Source organism: Schistosoma mansoni (genome assembly GCF_000237925.1).
Source record: "Schistosoma mansoni, WGS project CABG00000000 data, supercontig 0144, strain Puerto Rico, whole genome shotgun sequence".
Taxonomy (NCBI): Eukaryota; Metazoa; Platyhelminthes; class Trematoda; order Strigeidida; family Schistosomatidae; genus Schistosoma; species Schistosoma mansoni.
Window position 1 is genome coordinate 645,972 of NW_017386043.1, and position 12,202 is coordinate 658,173.

Here is a 12,202-nt window from a genome sequence, read left to right on the forward strand (position 1 = left end):
CAATACACTGTTACAATCGGTTCACAGAAATTCATTTATAAATGATGTTGAGATAGATTTTGCTGTGAGTGTCGGTCAGAGCTGAATAAAATGAAATGATTGCATTGGCTTGGAGGGTTCTGAAACATTTGGAAATACAAGTCCTGGTTTCTGGAAGTTTATTATGTGACGAAGAGATACGAGTTTCCTTCTTTTTCATGATGATTTTATAGTGATATGTCGGTTAGTTGGACATTTTTTGTTGGAATAGTTCAAACAATCAGTTTCATATAAAGCAGACAGGAAATTAGTTTTTCCCAGTTTTTCGCAGTTCACTGAGTTTGGACTCTTCTGAATAGTATCCATAATGACTATTTTATGCGCTGATTTGTTGCTCATATTTTAACTTATTATCTCATATAAGTTTCCGGGATTACTTTGTATTTGAGTTTTCAATGTTCTTGTATTTGTCCTCCCATCTAAGTTATCTAAAAACGTGATTTCATTTTCAATTATCCGTTTCTTGTGGATTTAGTCATCCAATATATTTCTCATCGATTCATGAGTATTTTTGAGTTGATCTCCTTTGACAATAACAAATACTTCATATAAATAAGTTACATAGACCTGTGGTTTACTTTTACGCAGAACTACAACATTATTGATATGAGTAATTCAACGCAGTTCTGTTCTGTTAACTGAAAAATATTCTGTGAAATACTTGTGGCGGACCAAAAAGTATATTAACTCAAAAATATCAATAAAGTTATTACGTCCAAACGTTAATATTATAGTATACAAATCATAAGTTATAAACACAAGTAAAAGTTATGGGACGTTACTTAAATCTGCAGGCTTGGGCGTGTTCGAATCGCATTTGCTACTATAATCCACAATTAAAGGTAATAATTAATTCCGATAGGGTTGTTGTAATTCCAGGGATATAGCCAGATGTAGTATATGATGGAAATAGAGCTGTATTCTATAAATATATATAATAGATAATTTATAGTTCAATTTTCGTAACCATAGGCAATTGAGAACGAGAGGCGTGTGTGTAACAGTGTATTTACGAGTGGTTAACTGTGTGTCATGCTATGAGGGATTCAAAAACAGAAGAGAGTGTGTTCAAGGTCATACACTTGAACCGAATGTACAAACGTTTTGTGATAAGTGTACAGACTGTGAAAATTGACTAAATAAATGCAAATAATATCAAAAACTATTTACAAAATAGGTTTGTTATGCCTATCTACACATACTTGTGAACCTCAAAATGTTGAACAATTGGGTTTTTTCTACATTTGTAAAGTTATTTGTAATTATTGAGCAGTTGTACTGGAATGAAAACCGATGACATTAAAGAGTACAATCGTCATCGTCAGACTAACAGATAGCCTTTTAATTTTCCCCAGAATAATGTTGGAGAACCAGTGGACTTGTCAAAGGTTTTAATTAAATCACTTCAGTATCTTTTAGAATTTTTTTCAATAAATTTTACGTTGGAGTCTTTAGTGTTTACATAATTTTATCTATTGGAAGTATTCTGTTTGCGAAAATTTGGTTCATCTTAGAGTTGAGAAAAAGTAGGTCCATTGGATCTAGTTCGTCATTAATTTTCAATATAAATACACCCCTATTCAGTGCTGAATGGTTGAAAATATAACTCAGCAAATTAACAATACTTAATTTATATAAAACTGATCATTGCATTTGAAAACGGTTATAGTTTATTTACTGATATTTCAATAGCTTTATTTGACTTTAACACATCATCTTCTCAATATAATCTTTTTTCACCAGTAATAAAAGCTAATTAAAATGATTAAAAAATGATTTATTATTCAAGCGATTAAAGTGATTGAGAGGATAATCAACTTATAGATGATATTATCCTTAAACTTCGTATATTGTTCGTCCTGATAACCGTTACTAGATAACGCACCAATGGTGTATAAATCAGAAGGCGAATTTGAAGTGTTGATTACGTTAATTATCGCACCACTCACAGATTGCCAAAATTACAGGCACGTTAAGCAAGCATGAAAGAGTAATGCCAAAAATCAAGTGAGTGAGCGTGCAAGTCCAAATAGCGAGCGAGTGACCGAGTCAATGAACGAGTGCGAGAGTCAGCAAACAGGATTAAAATGTACGTATATATACATAGTGAAATGAATGAATCATCGAATCAATTAAGCGACTAGTAGTAAGGCTAGCAGAATGAATATATGAGTAGGCAGTAAGCAATGCTTAAGCATACATATTCATACAAGTGCAACAATAATAAAGGTAAAGTAGTATAAATAGGTTGTTATTTTACGAAAGACTCTGTCCGTTAAATAAGTTAATAAAAGGATTTAACCAAATTAAATGTGAACAAACTCAATTGTACGTGAGCTGCTATATATTCTTTGCAGACCGCCTACTTTTTAAAGATGAAAAATAGACAAAAAAATGACATAAAAATTATTTGTCTGTTAAATTATAATCATTATTGTATTAATTTTAGTCCGTTTTTTATACGGACATGATCCAAAATAAACATAACTAGAGAATTATTCTCTGCTTTAATATCTCCTCACATTATGAGAATATGTTTGAGGGATACGACTGTATGTATATTTTCATGAAATTTATGAATATATATATTCAGTCAACAGTAATAAAGACATCCATTAATATTATAATAAATGTAATATAACTTTAATCATCTCAGTTGATTTAAAAACTTCGCCTGTAACTCTTCTAGGGCTACTATCGATCACAAGCCTGGGTAAAGGAGGAAGGTTGGGCTTGGAGTCAGCATCCCTATCCCTTAGAAAACAACCTTGCTAAAAAAAACTCTAACCAGTTGATTTAAAAATAATTGCTGTTTCGTGATCAAATTACATGTATCCATTAAATAAAATTAGTTGGATAAATCGTAATTCTTGGCTATCCAGTGACTAGTCCCCCTTTTCATTGTTTGTCAAATAGCATGGCTCCAAAGTATTATTTTATGTAAACTGAACAGCTATTTTGAGATCGAAACTAATGACAGATAAAATGCAAGACTTTGAAACGAATCGTAAATTGTGTGAGATACCAAATAAAGTGTTTCAGTTTATTTGAAAACAAACTGAAAAATGGTAAATAGGAAGAACATTTGAAGTAAATCCAACGTTTCGCCTGACAATCTAGTTCAAGCTTTTTCAAGGAAATGATGAAATCTCCAGCAAATAGTGTTTAAGTTTCACATTTTAACACATTTTTAAAAGTAAATTCCGTATACTGATACATTCGCCTACGAATATTTCTCAAAGTACTGCTTCCTTACTACGTCCAATGTTAATTAGGAAATTGGAAGCATTGAACACTCTTATTTGATAGCTAATTAGAACATTGTGTGAAAAAACTGTCTGGTTTCAAGTTAATGTTGTTGTGAAGTCTGAGAAATCACTTAATGCTCACATCCAAGGATAAATAAATTTATTAGCAATTTAGAACATTGAAGAAATGAGCGTAGAACAAATTTGGTATATTTGGATTGCGACTAACAATGGAATCCAAGTCTTGCGCTTTTTCTTATTTAAGACTTGTTGATTTGATTTACCCGCATACCAGGGCTGAAATGAGACTGCCAAGACTGGGATCTAGTGCCTATATTTCTGAAAACTAAGGTATATACTGTTCTAGGACGGGGAGATTGTAAAACAAGTTTTTTTATTGCATATTTTTACAATCACCGTAATAAATTAACAGTCTTATGCCTATTCGCAACTAACATCCAGAATAAGATTTCGGAGATTTAATATAAAGCTATCATTTCTTGAATCATTCATGCTGAAGTGAGACATTTTTTTGCAAATATAACTAGATAAAAAGTGTCCCATATTGTAATTCGACTTGAGATGTGATCCATTAAATTCCCGACAAACGGTTTTTAAGTATCGTGCTTACCATTACATATTCAGATGCTAGGCCTAATCGAGCAACGATATTCAATTACATAGCTGAAATACTTTACATTAGAAAAAAGCGTATATCTTATGTATTTTGGTTTTAAATTTTTTACCAAACGACCTGTAGTTGTTATCAAATTTACCTTGAAAGTAAAACTTTGTGTCGCGAAATAATTCACATGAACACCTATATATATAAATGTTTGATCCCGAGAGTAAGATCGTTGGTACACACTGCTGAGGAGTCTCATACTAGAATGAAACGGCCGTCCAATGTTTCCAGGTTTTCCATGGTGGTCTAGCTTTAATTGACTCATAAATTCAACTATTCATTTAACGTATTTTTCCGATACAATATCAGAAATAAGTTGTCACATAGTTTTATTTCAGTCAAGTTATAATTGAAATTTAGAACATTTTGAATTTTCTCAAACTAAAATACAATTTTATCCGGTTTCCTTTAACACAACCACTTTAGCATCTTATGATTTAGTTTCTTTTTAGGTTCCTAAATATCCCGCGGAGATTTATGAATGGTAACTTTGAGAACTATTTATGGACCAATATGATATGTATATTTCCTATTGTATAATTGTTAAGTAACTAAACTATTCATACGCGTGTCCCTGTTATTATAAGCTTTATTTCGACCTATAGACCATTATTATACGACTTACCATTCTTGAGTTATCCCTAGTCCATTAATTACTATTCCTCCTATTCACAGCCACATTTGGTCAAATCTTGTACATTTGTTATTTTCTATTTTATGGTACTATGTGGTCAGTTTAAGTGGAATACAGACCCAGTATGTTTGAGAATAATGATTCATATTGCAGAGGCTGTTATTAGTGTTCCAGACTCAACTGGCTGGGCTAGGCAGAAAGCAGGACTTATAAGTGCTCAAGACTGTTCATACGGCTTTTGTGTATTATTGATCCGATCGATAAAACACTGCTCTCCAATTGGTTGTCTTATCGCGTTCATATATTAAACTGGGCACTCACTCAATCGATATAACAGTAAATAAACATGAGAAATTTATCCATTTTAAATAAAAAGTGCAATAAATTTTTCTGTAGAGTTATAAAGGCTGTAATCATGTGTGTATGAAGTAACATTCATCGACTTCATACATCCACTAATACGTACTGATATGTGTTTATGGTGTTTATATAGTGAACAATCCTCAGTTAAGGGAATAGAATAATAGAGGTATATTACAAGACATGAGAGAAAGCCTGTTATATGTTTGTTATCATGTAAAGTAAAATTAGGTTTAATAATTTTGATCTAAAATGGTAAGTCGAAAATCGCATAAATACCTAAGATACAACCAATTCTTATTTGAAGGGGGTTTTGTGGAGATTTCAGTATTTTCATAGTTGAAATCATAAGTCAATCGAAGCTAGACCACCAGAAAAGCCTGGAAGCACTGGATGGCCGTTTCGTCCTATTATGGGACTCCTCAGCAGTGCGCATCCACGATCTCGCCTCGCGAGACTCATTTAATAAATTCATGCTAACATATTTTGTCATTTATAAGGATTGAAACATACAGAATACCCAAAAATATATATCATAAATTGTATTCTAACCTAAACCATCCCCATTGAGTACTGTAAATGATAAGTTAACAACTGATTTTAACAATTTGTCAAATATACTATAATACTAAAAGTTTAATTAAACAAAAAAAAATCAATTTACAATCTAATAAAATATCTTGAAGGTTAATGCCATAAAACAAAATAATGAAATCCTCGATTTTCTCTTACAATCTACTGTCATTATTATACTGACATAAGTAAAACAAAAAATGATTTTATTTCCGGTCACGCAACAAAATTATTTAAATTTATTGAATTTTCGAAGTTATTCATTATAATGTTATGACGTAATAATAAAAAAACAAATCCTACTATTATTCAATAGATGACAATATAAAGAGTGATTTATAAAAATAGATTTTTCTTCTTATAATGGCCTGTTGAAATTGGTTTTTTTTCTCTTGGTATTTCAAATATGGACAATTTATGTAAATCTTCAAGCTAAATCTATTCAAAAAAATAAGCGTCCAAATTAAAGTTCTTGACAAGATATCAGAAAGCTACATACTGTGACATTAAATATGAAACCCCAATTCATTTTTTAGGAGAGTAAATGTTTGTTCAATTAATGAAAATGTGTGTTTGAAACTAGTGTTCATCTTCATATAATACTGGATAAGAAACTCAATGATTACGCGTATTCCAAATAAACTCAATCTTATGAAAGATAACTGTGATGTTCATTTTATAAAAAGTTTGGGCCGTCAAGTGTTAAGTCATTCTTTTATTCTTTCCTGTTCTATTTTCTGTATTAATTAACTTTTTAAAACATGAATAGGTAGGCAGGACTCAGTAGCTGAGTGGATAAAGCGATGGCGTCTGAAGTGAAAGGTAGTGGGTTCGAGTCCCAGAGTGAACAACAACTCTGAGGTACATCCAGCTGACGAGTCCCGAATAGGACGAAGTGACGCGCGTCCTGGATTCCACTGCTAGCCACTATCCATCTTTGCATACAATGCTTGTGAAATAAGGCTATATCGAGGCAATACGTACAGTATGCACATATGCCAATTAGACACTGACCAGCTGCATTCCTTAACGTCAATGGGAAGATTCAAACAAGTAATACTAAGTGAATTTATAAATAGGTAGCTCCATATTGTTCTGTATTATTTATAACATGTATCAAACATATTTGAACATAGTTCTGTTACTCATAAGTAGTTAATGAATTATTAATTTAATCCTGGTAATGACTGGATTCAACCTTCTAAGTTTACAACACACATGTTTTAGAGATAAAGTGTTTTTCATTGTAGCATACACCATTCGATACTTGAAGACGGTTGGTAAGCAGTTCTTCACCCAGGTTTCATCATAAATCGGTGATGATGATTGAATTATAAATATAAATTCAAAAGTTTCAAATGAATTACATTCAATGGTTTAGAACTCAATCACCATTTCAATTTATTATTCAAGAAAAGTTAATGCATTTTTTTGAATATTATGCGCTTACATGTTCTTCGAATTAATTCGTTTGTTTCGCGTGTTTTATCCAAAATAATTAGAATATTCTTACTTAATTCATTTGAAAAACTACACAACTAAAGTCATATGTATAGTTTTATAGTAAATATTAACATCCACTAAATTGGACATTGAACCATATATGAACTTGATCAATAGTAATCAACAATTATTAAATATTGATTATTACCTATACATACATCGAGAACACTTTACATTATTCATGCCCTTAACTGAAGAAAGATAATTCTTTTTCATTGACAATTACGGATAACACTAAATACAAGTTATTTCATTTCATACTGACTGTTGATTTTGTTATTATCTTAGTAAAAATTAAATTACGGGTAACTCCTGAGATCTATTAATGGACTAATATTAAATATATATATATATATATATTCTTTTTGTATAACTGCTCAGTAACTAGATTATATATATCTATATTTCTCTTATCATAAGCTTCATTTTGACCTATAAATTATTATTATACGATTTACTCTTCCCAAATTATGTGCATTTTATTAATTACCGTCTCCCACGTTCATAGCAACATTATGGCTTGATCTTGTACAAATATTATTTTCTATTTTATGGTGTGATGCAGTCTGTTTGCCTGGTTTATAAACCAGGTATGTTTGAAATAAATGTTTCGTATAACAGAAGCTGAACTTGGTGTTCTGGACTCAACCGGAAGGATTAGGCGGATAAAGTACCAATAAGAACGCTAGACTGCTCATATCGGTCGAATGTCATTGTTTTTGGCGTATTGATTGATGGATAAATCACGTGATAAAATGCTGGGCATAAAAACACAACAAATAAGAGACGGCCTTTTTTTAAATTCATAACAGACTTATTGAGTAAATTAAAATTTCTAGATTTACTCTGACATATATGTTAACGTTGTACTAATTATCTATTTTTTTTATTCAAAAGAGCCATTCAATAACTCTAAAATTGTTGACAGTATATTTTTATTACTTCGCTTATATATTTTGATTTACAAATTGTTATGTATTTTATTCCTGAAGGGGTTCTGTGGATATTATAGTAAGTTTAATAGTTGAGACCATGAATCAATTGAAGTTAGACCACCATGGAAAACCTGAAAGCACTGGACGGCCGTTTCGTTCTATTGTGGAACTCCTCAGCAGTGCGGATCCACGATCCCGCCTCGCGAGATTCGAACCCATGACTTGTCGGTTTCACGCGCGAGCGCTTAAACACTAAACCACTGAGCCGGCATCCAACGGTTGAAGTTAGACATTAACAGTGTTGGATGCCGGATCAGTATTATATTTCTATTCATGATGATATGTATAAAAATGGTAACAAAAAAGTAGCAAATGTAATAGTTATCGGATGAATTGGTAAGTAATTATTAGGTTAGATAAATATAAACTTGTCAAAAACATATGACACAATAGGATTGTAAATGAAACATTTTTCTGATGGCATTTATAAAAATAAAATCAATAATAGACAAAATGTATAAGATGATAATAATAGATGGATTGAAAGCATTAACTTATTGTATACAATAAAAAAGGGGAATATTTGGTCATACTTGGTCTACACTTCGAGAAGATGAAAATCTGAAGTTAAAAATACTGTACCATTCAGAAAATGATGATAAGAACCAATTAAAAATAGCAATAGTAGTAGTATTTATGAAATTATTCTAGTTTACATATTTATATTGGGATTATGACATTATATGCTCATCATAAAAGCTATAATTAATTATTGTTATGTTATAGTTCATACTATTTATTCATTTTGATCTATGTTCAAACATATTTATCAAAGATAGTAAATAAGAGAATATAAAGATAATTGGGTCTTGGATTGATGGATATTTATTAATGAATATTAGGCTTTCTATCTTCTATGCAAGAAACCGTTCCATCTTAGTTGTAGCATTGTAATCGTACATAAATGGTTTGAATTGTTTTTTATGGCTAGCGTTTTTTTAGCAAGTTAGTTTTCTACAGCATGGGGTCGCTAACCTCATGCCCAACCCCCCTCCTTTACCCGGGCTTGAGACCGGCAGTAATTCTAAAAAAGCTACAAGCGGAATATTTCACGTACCTGGGAAGCATCATTGATGGGCAAGGAGGATCCGACGCAGATGCAAAGGTTATGATTGGCAAAGCAAGTGCAGCATTTCTACAATTGAAGAACATATGAAAGTCAAAACAACTGTCAACTAACTTCAAAGTCAAAATCTTCAATACGAACGTCAATACAGTCCTACTGTACAGAGCTGAGACGTGGAGAACTACTACATCCATTGTGTATGTACAAGTATTGTGAATGTACAAGTATTTATAAACAGTTGTCTATGCAAAATACTCAACATTCACTGGCTGTATACTATCAGTAACAGCCTATTGTGGTTGGAAGTGGATATGACATACTTTACGAAAATCACCAAACTGCATCACGAGGAAGCTCAGAAGGGAAGCGGTAAAGAGGAAGGCCAAAGAACACATTACGCCGAGAAGTAGAAGCTGATATGAAAAGAATGAATAAAACCTGGAGAGTGCGGCCCTATGCTCCTCGACGAGGAGTGACAGGCGTAAGTAAGTAGTCCTGTATAAACTAGGGACGTCAATAGATTCGAACTGTTGTTATTTTAAGTATTATATTGAATATCTAGGATAACAGGTAAATACAGATAAATTTATTATGAGGTTCTTGAAACTTAATAAGGATGCCTACACCTCAGCTAACTACCGATCATCCACAAGTGTCATAGATTAAAGGTAAATAAAAAAAATTCGAATAGTCGTAAACACTAAAATTTACCAAATTTCATATCTTCATTAACGGCCAAGCCCTATTTACTCATAACATTAAGTTTAATAACTTTCTCTAACTACAAAGTGAGCTTAATAAAATCCTGTTTATTAAAAATAATATGTTCTGTACAGAATTCTCTTTGTTTCAATTTATGATTACGAAACGTAGTATCCGTTAGTAAAAGACATTGATGGGTAAAACCTGCTCAAAAAGAAACTGGATATAATTATGGCTTACTGTAATATAATTTCAGACATATGAGGTGAAACGTATGTATTTGTCATAATATTTTATCAATAAAGTAACATACAATTAATGAAAACGGCAAGTCAGTATATTTTACAATACTCGGATTTCTGAATTTCAATAAACTACTTGTTTAATCGTTGAATTCATGAGTCATTTGAAGCTAGTCCATTATGGAAAACCTGGAAGCACTGGGCGGTCCTAACAAATGTAACAAACGTACCATATATTTCGGTCTCCAGCATTTTATTGTAGTCTTTTTATGTTTATAAATCCAAAGTTGATCAAATAAACATGTCTTTACTTTTAATGAATATGAAGCATGATTCAATTTTTATTCACTACATTTAGTGAAACACTTTATTTATACTTACTCTCTCGATGTGTACATGTTATGTGGTGCCTATACTTTATTCTAAGTGATTTACTGAACATTTATGGGAACTATGGTTAGTTATTGTCCTCGAATAATGTGGGACACAGAATCACTAGAGATCAAAAAGCATTAGATATCTGTTTTGTCTTTGTTTGTAAATATTACCCAGTTTTCCAATTCTCAGCCCTCTTTTCTACAATATTTTTCAAACTAGCTACGACGAGAACAATTATAAAACGCTAAATGTCGAATAACGTGAATCAAAATTTGCAATGACCTGAATTTTCAACAAATTATATGATGATATAGTTTAGCTGTACTATAAGTTTCTCATTTATTAGTGTCGATAACTCATTTGGTTTATATGTTTTGATAGTGAATAATTTATAAAAATTAATAATAGAATTCATGAATTAATTAAAGCTGGACCATTATGGAAAACCTGGAAGCACTGAATGACTGTTTCGTCCTAGTATGGGATTCCTCATTGGTGCGCACCCACGATGCCGCACGCGTGGTCTAGCTTCAATTGACTCACGAGTTTAACTAATAAATTATTAAAGTCTCCACAAAACCCCCTTCCGATTATAAAAATTAGTACAGTAATTTGATCATTTAATACCGTTCATAAAAATTTTTTTCGATTCAGTTTCATAGTTGCTTATTTCTTATTTTTAAAATCAAAAAAAATATTTTTTTCTAAATCACATGATTGAATGAAATTCATGGCTCTGAATTAAATCACTTCACATATATAGGATTATTTTCTAAATTTAGTAATATAAAAACAATGGCATATATTTATTGTCAAATAGGTTTAAGTTGTTTTGTTGTTAAACTATCATTGTAAATAATTATTTATTTATTTCCCACTCTTTCAAAATCATAATTATATAAATATTTTAATTATACACATTGATATATATATATATAGATAGATAGATAGATAGGTAGGTAGGTAGGTAGGTAGGTAGGTAGGTAGGTAAGTAGATAGATATAGATAGAGGTTCTTCAATCTGACGAATCCCAAATATAGTGAAACGTGGTTCGTAGATTCGAAGTAAACGTTTTGAAAGCATAGTTTTTATCTTTGATATAATTATTGGTTTGTAGGAAACATCGATGAGTGTGAATGCTTATTTCTATTTGGTAACATAGTGTAGTGAACGAAGCTTCGGTGAACGAATATCTTCATAAAATATAAAAACTATACAGTAAATAAATCCATTTAGTATTGTTTGTTTGAATCTTTCCATCGATGTGTTAGGACTGCAACCGGTCAGTCTCTAATTGGCATATGTGCATACTGTGTGTATTGCCTCGATATAGCCTTAATTCACAAGCATGTAAATAAATCCTTCGCATATCTTCCATCAACTGTCTCTTACAAATTTCATCGTTCCTTCATCCATGTTGTTATTATAATTACTTTTTGCTTACATTTCTGTTGTATTCAATTCGATGTTCTCAATCTTCTGCTATCATACATTACACTTTTGATTGGTGTTACATACTACTTATATCTGTCAATATAAGTACTACACACCACATTATGTTAAATCCTGTAGATTAGTTCAAGTAGTAACACATATTTTTAAAATTCAAAATGTCAACAAATTTCTAATTCAAAGATGAATATTTATTTGAAACCATTCTGTCGAAAAGAAAACAAAGGGAGAAAAGATTGCATAATCATGTAAGGATTACACATCAGTAATTTTATAGTTTCCTTATTCATTTATTCAAAATTATTCGAGCAAACATAAAATCCA

General features: G+C 31.3%; 1 non-coding gene across 1 annotated transcript; it reads left to right on the forward strand.

The window, feature by feature from the left end:
• Positions 1 to 6,319: 6,319 nt before the first annotated feature.
• Smp_tRNA_01692_Gln_CTG.1.1 lies at positions 6,320 to 6,386 on the forward strand. Its single transcript has one exon. It is a non-coding gene (tRNA).
• Positions 6,387 to 12,202: the final 5,816 nt, after the last annotated feature.